The following is an 18,493-nucleotide window of genomic DNA, read 5'->3' on the forward strand; positions in this document are numbered from 1 at the left end:
CAGAGAATCCTTTATCATCTTTATTTCCAAGATCAGGATGCCAATATACAAGTTTGTATAATTGAGTGTATGTGGTCTAAACAGAGAGAAAGAAAAGAAATAATGCAATGATAATAACTGATTAATAAACAAATAAAGGAATACTATACTATTCTCATTGTCATCATTCACAACAGTATAGTACAGAAAATAATAATTGACATTAATCCAGTGCAACAGAATATGTCACTATATGCCTTTTAATATCTGTACAGCTGCACCTTTAAGTGGCTATGCAGAATGACACTATATCACTATAACACTCAATGCAGGTAGCACCAAGTAAACAGAAAATACACTCCACCCGAACGCAGATGCATATTGCTAAATAACTAACACAAATAAGGTCTACATCGACATATAGAGGGCTAATTATTTCACACAGGATGTCGCATATTACCGCACGCATGACTACATCATTTATCATGACTACACTAATTAGTCACGCAGTTCAACAGATAAAACTATTCGCATGAACATATTTAAATTTCACAACATTCCTTACAACGCAGTATAAACATACAACAATAGTAAGAACTTACTTGCTTTTCATAAAACGCACACAAAAGTAAGAAAAGGGGTCTTTGAATTTCCTCTCATCATCACTGAGCACGAACAAATGAGCCGTGCGCTGCATTTCCTGTCCAGGCCCAGTTCACGTGATGGAGCGTTCGAACGCACTCAGGAAACCTCAGCGCTGAACAAATAGGCTTTCAGACAAAGCCGCCCCCAACTGTCCGCATGGCAGTTGAAAGAGTAGGAGAAAGTCTATTTGGTGGTCTCTTCTTCTTCCTTGTCCTCCAGAGCTGGGAGCAGGATGATCGGGGCGACTGGACGAATGTAGGTACGGTCCTTCACTTGAACACTGATAGTCTGTACGCGTCCATCTGCTCCTGGATTAGTCTGGGTAATCCGTCCTACGGGCCATGACGCTCGAGGAAGTTGTGGATCCATGATTAAAACAACGTCGCCTATGGAGAGTGGCTTACCGTCTTTCCTCCATTTACTGCGCTCTTGTAGCCCTGGTAGGTAGTGGCTGATGAAGGATGACCAGAAGCGATCAGCAATGACTTGGCTGTGCCTCCAACGTCTTCTCCCGAGGTCACAGGGGTCGTAAACTGCTTGCGGAAGCTACGAGTCGTGACGGCCCATGAGGAGGAGGTTAGGCGTGACCGGGTCTGGATCAGAGGCATCGGATGCCAAGTAGCCTAAGGGTTTCGCATTCATTATGCCCTCGACTTCCACTAGAATTGTCATCAGGACAGGTTCAGGAACAGTCTGATCTTTGAGGACAACGCGAAGTGCAGTCTTGATAGAGTTCACTTCCCTCTCCCATGTGCCACCAAAGTGCGGCGTACTTGGAGGATTGAATCGGAAGGATATCTGCTGTTCAGCGAGTTGCTCTCTCCACTGAGGTGCCATGGCAGCAACGGCTTCACGCAACTCTCTCTCTCCACCGGCAAAGTTGGTACCATTGTCCATGAGGAGTTCGAACGGTCTGCCACGTCGAGAGATAAATCTTCTCAGTGACAGCAGGAAAGCATCCGAATCGAGGCTTTCTAATAGATCCAGATGCACCGAGCGATTTGTCATGCATTTATAAACAATGCCCCACCTTTTTTCGGTGCGGCGCCCGATCCTCACTTGGAAAGGTCCAAAGCAATCAACTCCGGTTGAATAGAACGGTGGCTTATGGAGTCGTAACCGAGCTGGTGGGTAATCTGCCATCTTCGGTACGTCAGGTTTTGCTCTCCATCGTCGGCACTCCAGACATGAATGCTGATACTTTCGAATGGCCTCTCTACCACGGATAATCCAAAACCTGCGTCTGATCCTGGCAAGAACCCGTTCTGGCCCAGGGTGCAGTAGTGACTCATCAAAATCCTTGATGATAAGCTTCGTCACCGGATGGCTTGGGTCCAGGATAACTGGGTGGATAGTATCCAGGTCTAGTCCTTCAGCATGCCTTAACCTGCCACCGACTTTGAGTAGCTCCGTGACTCCTTCATATTCTGGTGACAGAGATGCGAGACGACTGTCTGAAGGAAGAGTACGTCCAGCTTTGAGAGCTCTCAATTCTTCAGCAAAACAGTCCTCTTGAGCCTTTTGTAACATTAGCTTCTCTGTTTGCAGAAAATCGGCAGCGGAAAAGTGTACTGTAGTAGTAGCATCAGCCGCCCCGTGAAAGGAGCTAGCGGTTTCCTTAAGAAGCTCTTTCCAGTTGGAGAACTTACTGGGGTCCGGAAGTTTTGTGAGCAAGATGCTGGACACAGTTCCTACAAAGGCATACTTCCTAAACTCTGTGGTGTCTGGTTCTAGCTCAAATGACGGCATATTGGGCCACTCCCTCTCAGACAAATGGAGAAAATTTGGACTTTTGTTCCAGCGATGATCCTGTACCATCTCTTGTAGAGTTAGTCCACGGGTTATATCATCAGCTGGATTACTTAGAGTGTCAACATACCGCCATTGAACAGGGTTGGTCAGGTTCTGGATTTCTGTGATGCGTGTTCCCACAAACACTTTGTAACGGCAGGATTCTGATTTGATCCAGTGCAGCACAGTTGTGGAGTCTGACCAAAGAGTGATGTGTCAGATGGTACTGCAAGCTCTATCTCGATCACTCTAGCCAACTGTGCGCCTGTAAGCGCGGCACTGAGCTCGAGCCGCAGAATAGACAGCTGCTTACGGGCTGCGACTCTCGATCTAGCAAACATGAAGGAGACATAGACTTGCTGACTGTCATCTGTCGTCTGAATGTAAGCTACTGATCCATAGGAGCTCTCCGAGGCATCACAGAAAATGTGAATGTGACGGGTTGCGTTGGCAGTATCGGCGATGGCTGGTGCATATGGACGAGGCAGCTTGAGATGCTGCAAAGTGGGAATTTCCTGCACCCAACTTGACCATTTCTCTAGAAGATCAGCGGGTTGAATCTTGTCGTCCCAGCCAATATTGGCCTTCCACATGTCCTGAACAAGCACTTTACATCTTGTTGTGAATTGCACAATGTATCCCAATGGATCGTAAAGCTTGGCAAGGACACTGTAGACGTTACGCAGAGTAGCGTCTGAAGATTCAGCCTGGCGATGTTTGTAACTCAGGGTATCATTCAAACAATCCCAGCAGAGTCCAAGCGTGGGCTCTTGGAGGTTGTCACTGGCCTTGTTGTCACAACAGGGGCTGCACGTTGTTCCGAAGGGTAGCACCTCCCATTGGAATATGCGTGGTTCAGATGTCCTCTGCATATCACGCCACAGGAATCGTAGAAGTGGTTTATCACTGGGCAACAAGCTGATCTGATGGAACATAGACTTAATATCTCCGCTGATGGCCACAGCATGACACCGGAACCGCATCAGGACTCCAATCATGGTCGGACCGAGCGTTGGTCCCGGCAGGAGTTGGTCATTCAGGGACAGGCCTTTAAATGAAAAGGAACAGTTAAAGACTACTCTGTCCTTTCCATTGTGGTGCACTATATGATGAGGTACATACCACGACTCTGTGGACTTTGCTGCTTCTTCTGTTAAGATTTCCGCTACATACCCGGACTGAACAAGTTTATCCATCTCCTTACAGTATGAGGCTGCTCGAATGGTGTCCTTAGCCAACCGGCGCTCAGTGCTGCGTAGGTTTGGCATCACGGTATCTTGCTGAGCACAGAGTTGGATGAATGGCTGACGACGCAACAGTGGAGTAGCGTAGCGCTGGGTACCGTCGACCGATACACGTTCAGAGGCTGTCTGTAAGAGGATGAGTGCCTGCTGGTCTTGCTTGGAACGCGTTGCAGTCTTCTCACTGACATAGGGGACTGTGTCAATCTGCCAAAGACGTTCCACATTTCTGAGGAGTTCAGAATGCGAAGACTCGGTGGCGATGTGCAGACAGGAAGACTGGTGAGAAGAGACTTGCATAATGTCAGAAGGACCTTGCAAGGACCAGCCTAGCCTTGTGCAGATAGCTATAGGACCGCCAGATGGGCCTGCTCTGACTGGCTGTGTAGGAGTGAGAAGCTGAGGCATATCAGAGCCGATGAGGAGCAGAGGTTGGGCTCTGTTGATAGACGTCAAAGGAAGTCCTTTGAGATACTCATAGCGCTTCTGGAGAGCTGCTACTGGGTACGTGTGTTAAGATAAACTCAAACTGCTTGCTGTGAAAGCATGTGGAATCCAAAACTTCTTGTTTGGCTTGAAGATGGGAGATACATGAAAGCTCACTGAAGAACCTTTCAGCTCCTTCACCTCTTGCTGGACTGTTCTCAGATGAAGCGTCTCTGGATGCTGAGAGAGTTGTAGTTGCTTTACAGCTTGTGGAAGGATAATAGTTCTCTCCGAACCATCATCAAGCACTGCAAATGTCTCAAGAATGCGATCTCCATGATGCAGAAGCACGTTGACAACCTTCAGCAACACTCTCTGAGGGCTTCTGGGCTGCTCAATGTAGACAGTGGGCTTCGGATTACTGACCATCAGCACTTTCTGGGATGACTCTTGGATAACATCATGCAGGACTGTAAGGTGTTTCTCTTTGCAAAGCTTACATGGGCGTTTAAGCGTGCAGGCTGTAGTTTTGTGGCCGCGGCCGCATTTCCAACATCTGTCGCCTTCCTGAATCCACTTCTTAATCTCAGCTGTACTCAGTTTCTTGAGGTCGGAGCATGAGATAAGATAGTGCTCCTTATTATTGCAAAACGGACAATAAGGACTGAGTTTGAAAGCTTGGGACTTCGAATGGAAAGTCTCCTTGTCTGCTGCCTCTCCAGCGCAGAGGAAGACTTACGCTGTTTTATCTTTGGGCTTTGGACTACGTTGATCTCTCTTTGGAAAGGTAGGCCCTGTAGAGTTATAGAGAAGAGTAGCCCGACTGGCGAGACGGTTGGCTTGAGCCTTCATCTGGAGCCACGCAGCGAGGTCGGGCACAGAGTAGGTGAGCTCTGAACCCGGCTGCAGGATACCACGAACGAGACAATATTCCACAAATCCATATCTGTAGGAAGGAGACATTTTGCTTAAAAGACGGTCAACATGGGAGCCACACTTGAGCTCGTATCCCACAGGTCCCTCTAAAGTGCGTAGCATACCGACAAGAGACTGAACCGAGAGGGCAAAGGAGTCGAATGCCTCTGCGTCTCCTGACTTAATGGCTGGGGAGTTGAGTATTGCCCCAAGTTCACCCTGAACCAGTTGTCTTGGCTGGCCATATTTATCTTGCAGAGCCCCCAATGCAGCTGTATACGGTGCGGGGTCATACATGTATGATTTGGCCAACTGCAGAGCACTCTGAAGCTTGAGCTGGCCCAGAAGAACTTGATATTTATAGTGCTCGCTGAGATGAGGGTGACTATTCATCAAGTTGTCGAGCGCCATCTTCAAAAGTGCAAAATCACTTTCTTTGCCACTCTCGAAGAAGGGAAGTGTCGGTTTTGGAATGCCATACGATGTAGCAATCAAGGTCTCCATACCCGGGTAGGTCCAGGGTGGTGCCGTCTGAACTGGTGATGCAGTTGGTATACTGCGGTGAGCGTACTGCACTGCAGAAGGTGGCGGTGCCACTGTAACTGCTCGTGGTGGCATTGTGAAACTTGTACTGGTAGCCGAAGCCCCTAGGTGCTGAGACGGGAGACTAGTTGTGACAGAAGACCTTGTCATCGATAACGCTCCACCTTCCTGAGTATTTACCGTGGAGAGGATAGGAACGAATGAGACAGGCGCAGATGGAAGTACAGAGACTGGTGCTGCAATCGGTGCTGCGCTGACAGGAACACTGATCTGGGCACTCATGACAGGATTAGCAGATGGTGCTAATATCTGAGTAGAAACAATGGAGAATGGTGCTACCTGAACTGGCGCTTGATTTGGCTGTTGCACAGGTGGGTGCTGCATGGGAACCGATGACACCAGAGGTGGCTGTTGAGTCAATGGTGATGACAGAGGTAACTTGGAGAACGTAGCAGGAGCTGATGACACAGACAAGGAATCATTGTTCGTCCCTGTCAGGTAGGTCTTTACAAGACTGGCAATGTGTACCTCCTTCTCGAGTTTCTTAAAGCGCCTGCGTCTCCCCATTTCTCTAGCTATTCTCTCTTTAGCCAGATGTGCTTCCTCCTGTAGCCGCTGTCCTTCTCTGGCTTGTGCATCCAATGCTGCAGCTTCTAAGTCAGCTTTCCTTTCCTCTTCTATCTCCTGTTGTAGATCAGCTATAGCTCCAATCCTTTGACCTCCTCTTCTAAAGCAGCTTCTTGTATATCAGACGTACTTCGAAACAGATGGAGTCCGTAAGATAACTGAGAGGACCGTCGTGAATGTGTAGCTGACCAGTAACTTGTCAAACTCCTAACCCTGGTTGACTGAGCCTGGTCTGGTTGTCCTACAGGGGTAGAGGAGGCCTGGACCACAGGCTGTTGAGAGGGCAGAAAAGTGACTTCGTACTGGGCCAAATGTGCAGGTGGACGAGGTTCTCTCTTAGGTCGGTCTGATGACTCCTGCTGCTGACCATTAGTTGATGACTCCATAGTGTCGAGGAAACCCTATATCCGGCTCGAAGGACCAATGTAAAGTATGGACTAGTGGTTCTTATAGGATGGGAACACTACAGAAAGATTCCGGCCAGAGAATCCTTTATCATCTTTATTGCCAAGATCAGGATGCCAATATACAAGTTTGTATAATTGAGTGTATGTGGTCTAAACAGAGAGAAAGAAAAGAAATAATGCAATGATAATAAATGATTAATAAACAAATAAAGGAATACTATACTATGCTCATTTTCATCATTCACAACAGTACAGTACAGAAAATAATAATTGACATTAATCCAGTGCAACAGAATATGTCACTATATGCCTTTTAATATCTGTACAGCTGCACCTTTAAGTGGCTATGCAGAATGACACTATATCACTATAACACTCAATGCAGGTAGCACCAAATAAACAGAAAATACACTCCACCCGAACGCAGAAGCATATTGCTAAATAACTAACACAAATAAGGTCTACATCGACATATAGAGGGCTAATTATTTCACAAAGGAAACATGTCGCATATTACCGCACGCATGACTACATCATTTATCATGACTACACTAATTAGTCACGCAGTTCAACAGATAAAACTAGTTCGCATGAACATATTTAAATTTCACAACATTCCTTACAACGCAGTATAAACATACAACAATAGTGAGAACTTACTTGCTTTTCATAAAACGCACACAAAAGTAAAAAAAAGGGATCTCTGAATTTCCTCTCATCATCACTGAGCGCGAACAAATGAGCCGTGCGCTGCATTTCCTGTCCAGGCGCAGTTCACGTGATGGAGCGTTCGAACGCACTCAGGAAACCTCAGCGCTGAACAAATAGGCTTTCAGACAACTCCTCTGCACAACTCCAACTTCTCTCAACATGGGGACAGGAGAGCTGTCAGTCAATACATGGGAAAACAAAGTAACTCGCTTCACTTATTTGAAAAAGTAACTCAGATATTTTGTAAATTTAAAAGTAATGTGATACTTTACTAGTTACTTAAAAAAGTAATCTGATTACATAACTAGTAAAGTATGCATTACTTTTAAGTTCGCCCTGATCCAGAACAACGACTTCAGGGCCTCCTCGCCGTAGGGGCAGGTTATGGCAAGACAAAAGAAACGATCGGTAAACTCAAAAAAGTTTATGCTTGTCTGAGCCACCACAGCAAACTTTGCTGGGAATCCACTGCTGGGAAATTTACTTCAGTTTGATGTCAAGGAACCATACAAGTTTTACCTAATGATCAGTATTCAAAATACTATAATTATGTTAATTAGCAGCTGTTCGTGCTTGGATGGTTGTTTTCAAGACTTACAAGGATGTACAGAAACTGTATTTGTGACAAGACCTATGCTGGTAAATGAGTTAAGTGTGCGAAGAAATACAAAACTAACTAAATTAAATAAAGTAGGCTATTTAAAAAAAGTATTAATTTCACACTAAAGCATTGAGGGTATTTTTCTTTACTGTAGACTTTGAAGGATTTGAAGCAGACAAAAAAAATGCCATATGGTACTATTGGACTTTGGTGCTTGCTTACACTCTTAGAATGGCTGGGTAAAAGCAACCCAGTTGGCAACCCATCAGGTAAATATTGGATAGAACAAATGCTTGATTAACCCAGCAAGTTTAGTTACACATTTTAACACAGGCAAATTTAGAGTATAGTTTGAAGGTGAGATTCCTTTTCCCCCCAGTATATTTAGAGGGCTGATAATTATGAACACAAAGGTTCCCTTTACTGCTTTTGCTCTTTTACTCTGAATGCTGACTAAATCACATTATATCTCATATACACTTGTATGCATACACATTTCTATGGTTTCTGAAACTAGCATTTTTCATCTGTGATGTTCGTCCCTTAGCTCAGTAAGAAGTATGGCTCTGTTGTCACCATCTGGTTGGCAAACATCCCTGTAGTGATTATTTCTGGATATGAAGACCTAAAGGAAACTATGATTGGTCTTGGTGAAGAATTCAGTGGCAGGGCCAACTATCCCCAGATCATGAAGGTCACACTTGGATATGGTGGTTTCACCCGATGTTGAAACACTTCTGGGAGTTAAAGAGAGCAGAAACAGTTTATTTACCATTTTTGTTCAACGTTAGATGACAAGAAATGCTGTTAACATTTTCTCTATGCGCAGGTGTTGTGTCCACCAGTGAATGGAAGGAATGGAAGGACACAGATGGAAGGAGATGCGCAAATTCTCTCTCATGACACTGAAGAACTTTGGAATGGGCCGCAGGAGCATCGAGGAACGAGTCAGGGAGGAGGCTGAATATCTTTTGGAAATTATTAACAAATACAAAGGTAAAATCCACTTACGAGTTTGCCTGCCCATTCACTCTTATAAGTTAATGGTAAACAGATTTACCTTGTTGCCCTTGAAGGAGGCTCAAACTCGAGGCTCGGCTCGAACTAAACCTCCTATAACGGTGCTGCAACGCGTTCTCATCCCAATGAGTCATATACGACGCTTTTGCCAAAGCGTACATATCCTACGCACATGGCACCCTTTAGCGTAAATATAACACGCAAAGAGTATGGTAAGGTTTAGGTCTGGATTAGGGTTAGGGTTAGACCACTAGGAGGCGCCTTCTGCCCCATATATATCTGCGTGTCATATTTACGCTAAAGGGTGCCATGTGCGTAGGATATGTACGCTTTGGCAAAAGCGTTGTATATGACGCATTGGATGGCGCTGCTTAAACAGAAGTGTTAATTTAACTCCTATAGAGTTGAATTTAACTCTGTTTCAGATAACATTTGGTCCCACTCGAAATCAGTGTAAAATTTACTCTTTGGTCAGTGTCAAGTTTTTATAGTTAATTCTACTCAATATTGTGTAAAAAAAAATAACAATAAAATGTGTAAAAGTATTTAACACTAGTTTAATCACACTGTTAAGAGTAATATGATTACACTATTCACTGTCTTCAAAACTACAATTTTACTTTAAACAAATGACACTTTAAGTGTAATTTACTTTTCATTTCTCTACAGTGTTTTTGAAAATATATAAATCTGCCGTGTTACTGAATTATAGAACTAACTATCAACTACTATCAAATGAAAACAAGAACAACACTAGATCACAGCACTCACCATTTTGTTAAAAAAATAAAGCATTTCAATGTCAGTGAATTTACATTCCATTTGTATTCACAAAATGATGAAAGACAAGTATATGCACCTGATTTTATGTAACTGAAAATATAAAGCACAACAGAAATAATTATTGACCTAACTAGATATCATAACATAATGGTTAATGCTGTATTATTTTGTCATTGGTTGATGTATATTGCTGCAACCTAATGTACCCACATTCTTATAAGAAAGCACCGAATGTCAGCTCAGACAGCTTGACGTATTTCTGCTCTTCCCCTGATTGAACACTCAACTGCATTTTGCCCCTGTTAACAAAGAAAATATATATTCAAAATCATCATTTAGGGCGGGTTCAACTAAGGGTTACCTATCCATTTCTCTCAGTAGTGGCAATTACTTAGATGTTACACTGCAATTACAAAGGGCGGCTGAAGAAGACAAAGTTGTGCTGGTTGAATATAATGTTAGGCTGTTTTCTGCAGCAAATGGGTTAGGCTAGTCAAAGATTAGAGGCACGGTGTCTCATTAGCTACCAAATAACTGTGCCAAAGTTAGCTAGCTCGTTAGCTATTTTAGTTCAAACAGTAACCTGTTAAAATGGTTAAGCCATGTTAAACAAACACGGCTAGTGTTGACAACACAGGGATGTTACTTAGGCTATATCAGTGGCCTAACAATCCTCCCCCGACATACATGCCAAACTTCAGCACAGCTGAGTGGTGGGTATACATACTGCTGTAGAGCTGAAATTGTCACTGCGTTTCTGCAGATTTTAAAACTCACTTTTAACTCCACTGATAGAGCAACTCTACTCTCCAAAATGTTGAAAATACTCTATCCGGGTTAAAATAACTTTACTCTGAAATATTAACACCCTGACCCCATTTTTTTGCTGTGCACTTATAATGATGATTGACAGGACTGAAGCTCCTCCCGAACCTACATTTGGAACGTCATTTAATATTCTCTGCATGTCTTTTTTATATTCAGGTAATCAGTTGACATAAACTCTAAACTCTTGATCTTAGTACCTTGATCTTGTTATTTTCTTCTTAAAGGCTCTGCAATCAGCCCTGCAGACATAATTAACTTCGTGGCCAATGTGATCTGCAGCATTGTCTTTGGTCATAGGTTTTTATATTTGAGGATCCACAGTTTAAGTTTCTCCTTCAGAAAGTAAATTCTGTCTTCACTATCCTCAGTAGCCCTATTGGACAGGTATTGCACTCCTACAAATTTTTAATTCTCATGTATATTTTAGTCTGGGACTGTCACACTGGAAAATTAGAGATATAGCTAAAATTATTATATTTTTTAGTAACTAAGGTTAAGGTTAAATAAGGTTTTTTGTCAAAAGTCCAATCGTACAAAACGCTAGGGTAAAAAAGTGAGACAAATAGTCCTTATATAGCAATTTTGTTTTGCTAAATCTGAATTAAATTATTTATAAAGTTATAATATTATGGTTTTGTAAGTTAGCTGAATATTTCATGCATAAAAACTTTTTTTCTTTATAGATTATTCTTTATACAATTTATTCCCTAAGCTAACCAGTCTCTTCCCTGGTAAACACCACCAGTTGTTTAGAGACATACACACTTATAGAGTACTGTAAACATCAAACCAGGGCGCGGTTGAATAATGTGGATCCTTCGTGCCCACAGGATTTCATTGATGCCTTTGTGCTAAAAAATTAAGAGGTAAAAATACTTTTTTAAGCCTTTTTCCTGACAACAAACAGGCCCATTTATATATTTCTTAACATTCTGCTTGAGAGACTGCAGGATAATTATTGTATTAATTCTGCTGTTCTCTTTTGCAGGAGAAAGACAAGCCTGACACAGAATATCATTTAGACAACTTGGTTTCTTTAGTGTGGAACTTATACAGCGTCGGCACAGAAACCACTTCATCCACCATCAGACACTCTTTACTTGATGAAGCACCCAGATGTTCAAGGTGAGGTCAAACTAATGCTTCTCTCTCCAAGCATTAAGTGTGATTTTTACTTTCACTTGTTCTGTACAGAGCGTGTTCAGAGAGAAATCGATGAGGTTGTAGGACAGTGTGGAAATTGTAGTAAATCGCAAGAGACAACTTCTCACATTGAGCACACGAATGCGTGTGTCGTTTATTATTCAAAACAAAAACACTCCACTCCAAAATGGCGCTGACTAGCGTCTCACGTCATCACGCATACAGAACATTTAAAGGGACCACGATCCCTGAACAACAGTGAGGAACAATGCCAAGAACAAAGGTGAATTATGTATGTCAAAGTCACTACACACGTCCCCCCAGAATTCACCATATCAGGAGAACCAAACAGTCAACGGGGAGGTGGGCGTATCAACCTGCCACAACGGCTGCGCTGCACGGAAGGAGGAGGAGACCGCACTGTAGCCGGCAACCCGCCCTGGCACAGGTGTGGGACATGGAGTGTGGGAGGCTTGGGAGGGAGGGGAGCAAGGGGTGGGGGCAGAGCAGGAGGCCGTCCGCGCCGTGGGACCTGGCCCAGGTCAATAGGCCTGGCCACGTCCAAGTGAGCTGGTTTGAGGCGGTCAATAGAGAGTCGCTCCGGTTTCCCGCCCCTGTCCACCACAAAATGTTTGTCCCCCTTCTCCAGAACCTGAAATGGGCCCTCGTAGGGCGGACATAGAGGTCCCCTTTAGGCATCGTGGCGAATGAAAACGTAGTCAGCCGTCTGAAGTCCAGCGGGTATGTGTGACTGAGGAAGGCCGTGATGGGAAGTAGGGACAGGTGCGAAAAGCCTCGCATTGTCCAGTAGAGTGGACCGCTGAAAAGTAGCAGACCAGGGAACCGTGGTGCTAGGGACAAAATCCCCTGGTACCCGCAGTGGCTGTCCATAAACCAACTCCGCGGATGAGGACTGAAGGTCCTCCTTTGGCGCGGTCCTGATGCCCAGCATCACCCACGGGAGCTTGTCGACCCAGTTGCTGTCTTTGAGGCCAGCGCGCAGGGCAGCCTTCATTGACCTATGAAAACGTTCACAGAGTCCGTTAGCTTGCGGGTGATATGCGGTCGTACGGTGGAGTTTCACTCCGAGGCTCTGTGCGACAGCGGCCCACAGCTCAGAAGTAAACTGTGCGCCTCGGTCAGAGGAAATGTCCGAAGGAGTGCCGAAACGTGCAACCCAGGTGCCAATAAATGCCCGTGTCATTTCGGAAGACGTCACTGACGTCAAAGGCACAGCCTCGGGCCAGCGGGTGGTCCTGTCAACCATGGTGAACAAATATGTGAAACCGTGAGAGGAGGGCAGAGGACCAACCAGGTCCACGTTTACATGGTCAAAACGTCTTTCCGGAACCGAGAAAGACCCTAACGGGGCTTTAGTGTGGCGATGGACTTTGGCCCGTTGGCATTCAACACTTTGTTAGACCAATCCCTAACGTCCTTCTTGAGGCCGTGCCAAACAAACTTCCCTGCCACCAGTCTCTGTGACGCTTTCGTACCCGGGTGGGAGAGACCATGGACGGCATCAAAAACTTGTCGCCTCCATCCCGAGGGAACGACCGGCCGAGGACTACCAGTGGAGATGTCACACAGGAGCTTGGTGCCGGCATCGCCAAAAACCACGTCCTCGAGCTGCAACCCTGTAGCCGAGGTCCTCAGGAGTTGCACATCTGGGTCTGTGGCCTGAGTCGCTGCCATGCGGTCGTAATCCAAACCCAGGTGGACTGCCCCAGCCACAGCCTGTGATAGGCAGTCCGCCACCCGGTTGGTCTTACCGGCGACGTGCTGCAAGTCCGTGGTGAACTCAGAAATGTAGGACAGATGACGTTGCTGGCGGGCGGACCACGGTTCAGCCACCTTGGCCATGGCAAAAGTCAACGGCTTGTGATCCACAAAAGCGGTGAAATGTCGGCCCTCCAGCAGGGAACGAAAGTGTCGGATAGCGAGGTAGAGACCCAGCAACTCCCGGTCGAATGTGCTGTACTTCCGCTCACAGGGGCGCAGCTGACGGCTAAAGAAAGCCAGCGGCTGCCAGGCCCCGTCTACCCACTGCTCATATACAGCACCAACAGCATAGTCCGAGGCATCCGAGGAGATGGAGATGGGGGCTGTTGGAGAAGGATGTGCCAACATGGCGGCGTTAGCTAGGGCTGTCTTAGTGGCAGCAAAAGCCCTGTCTCTACTCTCATTCCAGGATACAGCGTGCTTGGGTTTACCCTTCAAGGCCTCATGCAAAGGCTGCATGAGCTGAGCGGCTCGAGGGATGAAACGGTGGTAAAAATTTACCATGCCGAGGAACTCCTGCAGGGATTTGACAGTGAGAGGGCGCGGGAACTGTGCGACCGCCTCCACCTTTGACGGGAGGGGGACTGCCCCGTCCTTAGTGACTCTGTGTCCTAGGAAGTCGATGGTGGTCAAGCCGAACTGGCATTTGGCGGGGTTGATAATCAGTCCATGCTGGCTAAGCCGCTCAAAAAGGGTTTGGAGGTGCGCGAGGTGCTGAGACTTGGACGTGCTCGCTACTAGGATGTCATCCAAATACACAAAAAGGAAAGGCAGGTCCCGCAACACAGAGTCCATGAGTCGTTGAAAAGATTGGGCGGCGTTTTTAAGGCCGAACGGCATGCGCAGGAACTCAAACAAACCAAACGGTGTGATCACTGCCGTTTTGGGAATGTCCAGTGGATGTACCGGAACCTGATGATAACCTCTAACAAGGTCCAACTTCGAAAAAATCACTTTGCCAGACAGGTGTGCTGAAAAATCCTGTATGTTCGGGACTGGGTATCGGTCAGGTGCCGTTGCCTCATTAAGCCGCCGGTAGTCGCCACACGGACGCCAGCCGCCACCAGGTTTGGGGACGATATGAAGAGGCGATGCCCATGGGCTGTCGGATCTGCGGACTATTCCCAGGCGCTCCATGTTCGCAAACTCAGCCTTTGCAACGGCAAGCTTGGTCGGGTCGAGGCGCCGAGCACGGGCATACACGGGCGGACCAGTAGTGGCGAGATGATGCTCCACACCATGCTTCACGGCAGATGCAGAGAAAGTGGGCTGAGTGAGAGCTGGGAACCTGGCAAGCAGACGGTGGAAATCATCAGAAACTGAAAGCATGCTAGACAGTCGTATGGAGTCGGGCCCGCTGAGCGTGCATGTATAAGAGCAAAACGTGACGGCGTCAATCAGGCGGCGGTTCTTTACATCTACCAACAGTCCATGTGCACACAAAAAATCAGCACCGAGGAGGGGAACGGCCACCTTTGCTGTAACAAAGTTCCAGCCGAAGCGCTGTCCTCCGAAACACAATTCGACGTACCTTTATCCATAAGTGCGGATGGGGCTTCCATTGGCAGCTTCCATAGGGGGGCCGTGGCTGTCAGTCACCATGTCCAAACGGGATGCAGGCAGGACGCTCCTCTGTGCTCCTGTGTCGCACAGAAAACGCCGTCCGGAGATGCTGTCATGGATGAAAAGCAGCCTGCCTACGCGGCCGACACTCATGGCCACTACTGAGCGCCGGCCCCCGCGTTTCCCGACCCGCCGAAACTGCATGGTAGGCGACATTTGTTAGCCTTAGTTCCAAACTTCGCATGGTAAAAACACAAGCCTGAAGGTTGTTGGGGGCCAGAAGACTGCTGCCGCCGAGAAGTGGTAGCCGCGATAAAGGTGGAGCCGACAAGCGCGGCCGCGCAATGTCCCTGACTCGCCAGGAACAATTTATCAGCCTACTCGGCCAGTCTCCGACAGTCAGTGATTGTGGTGTTGGGTAATGCAGCTCTCACTTGTGAAGGCAGCTGACGCAGGAAAAGCTGTATAAAAAGAAAATCGGCATATGATCCATGAGCTCGGACGGTTTGCTGTCACCCAATCCTTGAAGGGAGAAAAGCCTACCGGCTCTCTCAGCGTCCGTCAGTCCGAACGTTTTTAACAGGTGGGCTTTGAGTGCTGCATACTTCTCAGTTTCCGGAGGGTTTGTAAGAAGGCTCACCACTCTCGATGCTGTTGCATTACCGAGAGCCGACACAACGTAGTAATACTTTGTTGTATCCGCGGTGATCTCTAGTAACGCAAACTGCGCTTCAGTCTGGGCAAACCAAGCCGATGCCGACGATTCCCAGAATTCGGGGAGTTTGAGGGTGACAGCGTTCGTGGCCATGGTCGTGTTGGGTCACTGGATACGTCCAGCAGACTAATGTCGGGGTCACCAGTGTGGAAATTGTAGTAAATCGAAAGAGACAACTTCTCACATTGAGCACACGAATGCGTGTGTCGTTTATTATTCAAAACAAAAACACTCCACTCCAAAATGGCGCTGACTAGTGTCTCACGTCATCACGCATACAGAACATTTAAAGGGACCACGATCCCTGAACAACAGTGAGGAACAATGCCAAGAACAAAGGTGAATTATGTATGTCAAAGTCACTACAACAGGACTGTTGGCCCTCCATTGAAGACAGACAGAGGCTGCCATATACAGATGCTGTAATTCTTGAGGTCCAGCGCAGCATGGATATCACCCCCATCGCTGTCCCACACAAGACCATGTGTAACACTGAATACAATGCCTTTCCATTACTCACGGTGATATATTTACAGAATGTTTATTCATTTATTCAATACTTCCATTGCAACACAAAATGAAGAGAGTAAATCTATTTTTCTATTTGCAAAATACAATTTCTTTTAGGGAACAATGTTTTTTCCACTACTGTCCTCAGTGCTTATTGACCCAAAACGGTGTTAAAACCCAGATTGCTTTGATCCAGAAAATTTCCCTAAATGAGGAAGGCCAATTCAAGAAGAATGATGCATTTGTTGCATTCGGCATGGGTGAGCTCGGATCTTCATTGTGCATATCAGACAAAACAATTACATTTCTTACTGTTTTAGTCATACTGGGAGAAACATAACTTCACTAATTGCGTAGTGGTAACCTTTAAATCAATCATAGATTGATCACAGATAAAAAGCTTACTTCAGATAAAAAGCTTACTATTTTTACTTTCAGTGTAAATGTCTATTGAATTGCACACATATTGTTAATAAAAACACAGATCGTCTTAAAAACTCAGATTATAGTAACATTTACATTCATATATCTACAATCAGAATGGTCTATAATGATTAAACAAAACACACTGTAGGACCAACCAAAGATATTAGATACCAAAAACCTGTTGGATCAGTGAACACAGCACCTACCCAAGATTTCTAAATTTTTAGTCAATCATTAAATTACAATCATTTCTATATTAAATATATATCTGTCATGACAACTTTAGGAGTGATTGGCATGGTAATGGGTATGACATTGTTGTATGTTTGGTCTTTTACAGAAAAGATCTGCTATGCTGCTGCTGCTGCTGTAGGTTACTGCTGTGGCAGAGCAACAAGACTTGCTACTGCAAATACATACACCCTGTTGTGAGCAAGTAAGACATACTGCTGCTGTACAATTAGCGTACATTAGGCTAATTACCCCCGACAGAGCAGGTGACATGGTATTATATGACATATACAATATGTTGTGGCAAAAATTATGTTAAACATCATCACTGCGTAAGAGACACTCAGAGTCAAATTAATAAAAAGAAAAGTATTTATTCTTGCAAGAATAGGTTCAGTCTAGTACACAGAAGTTACGCTGTGCAAGAGAGTGACACCCAACAGGAAGATATGAGACAGCCTTTATACTGTTTTCAAGGTTCCTCCTCACCCGCTGTACCTTTCACCCACTCAGATAAGGTCCTTACTGCTGTTCAGTTTCTACTTAAAGACACAAACTGGTACTGAAATAAACTGGCCAAAACTGACCGTCCCTAAGGTCAGAGGTCCTGTCCCATATGTTCCTGAAAAGTCACGCACAAGCACGTACACACATATACTTTTATACATTGAATAGGTTCTTTCTCTTATGATACCTGTTTGGGATCAATGACTATTAAAATTTCCACAACAAATACAAGCAGAGTGACTGTACGTCAGAAAATCCCCAACCCCCAGCAGATCTCGGCCCGCCACAATATCAACGCTGACCGCCACACATTGATTTTCGTTTGTTTTTTTATTTTTTCACGAGTTCACACTTACAAATGATCATAGAATAAATGGTTATGCGTATTTGGCGTGCTGTCCGGGGGGAGGGCTCCGAGCTCGGAAATTGGGCCCGAACCCAGAGTACTCCCCCCATATCTCTGTTTAGGAAGATAACTACGCAAGTGTGAGGAGATGGGGTGGTGGAGGGATGCTGAAAACTGTCGAGGAATATGGGTGAGTCGACTGTGTGTATTTATAGGTTGGACTCATGCTGATTGAGTGGACCTGTTGATTACTGATTGCTGACAGCTGGCTGGAATGGCTTGATTGTTTGATCATTAGAACGTGTTCCTCCCGAACCTTCTTAAGAAAACATCAATTCACAAGTTCACACTTACAAATGATCAGAGAATAAATGGTTATGCGTATTTGGCATATGATATGGAAACGGTTAGTTCTGATATAGGTTTGGAACGCGTCTGAGGACCATCTTCCAAGCGCTTGGATCTGTTGCTGGGAGAGGCCTTTTTGGGCTGCTGAGGTTGCTGCCCCGATGCGGAAGGAATGGCTGGAGAAATTCTCTGCTGGGATGCCCGATAGTTGGAGAACATATTTTAGGTGTTTTTGGAACCAAAAGCGTGTCACGGGTTTGTTAGAGTCGTCTATGAACAGGGGTTCGAGATGGGATTTGGCATGAGAGTTTCTCAGTTGGAGGTATGCTACTATAGTTTGGAATGGTTGAATAGGTGACGAGAGGTTGAAAATATATATGAAGTGGCCTTTTATTGGTTTGGTCT

At 45.6% G+C, this 18,493-nt stretch overlaps 1 pseudogene; it reads left to right on the forward strand.

The window, feature by feature from the left end:
* Positions 1 to 6,621: 6,621 nt before the first annotated feature.
* On the forward strand, positions 6,622 to 17,088 carry LOC143716501 (cytochrome P450 2M1-like; annotated as a pseudogene).
* The last annotated feature ends 1,405 nt before the right edge of the window (positions 17,089 to 18,493 follow it).

The sequence above is a fragment of the Siphateles boraxobius genome, unplaced genomic scaffold, assembly GCF_051911475.1.
Source record: "Siphateles boraxobius isolate OS27281-9 unplaced genomic scaffold, OSU_SipBor_1 6, whole genome shotgun sequence".
NCBI lineage: Eukaryota > Metazoa > Chordata > Actinopteri > Cypriniformes > Leuciscidae > Siphateles > Siphateles boraxobius.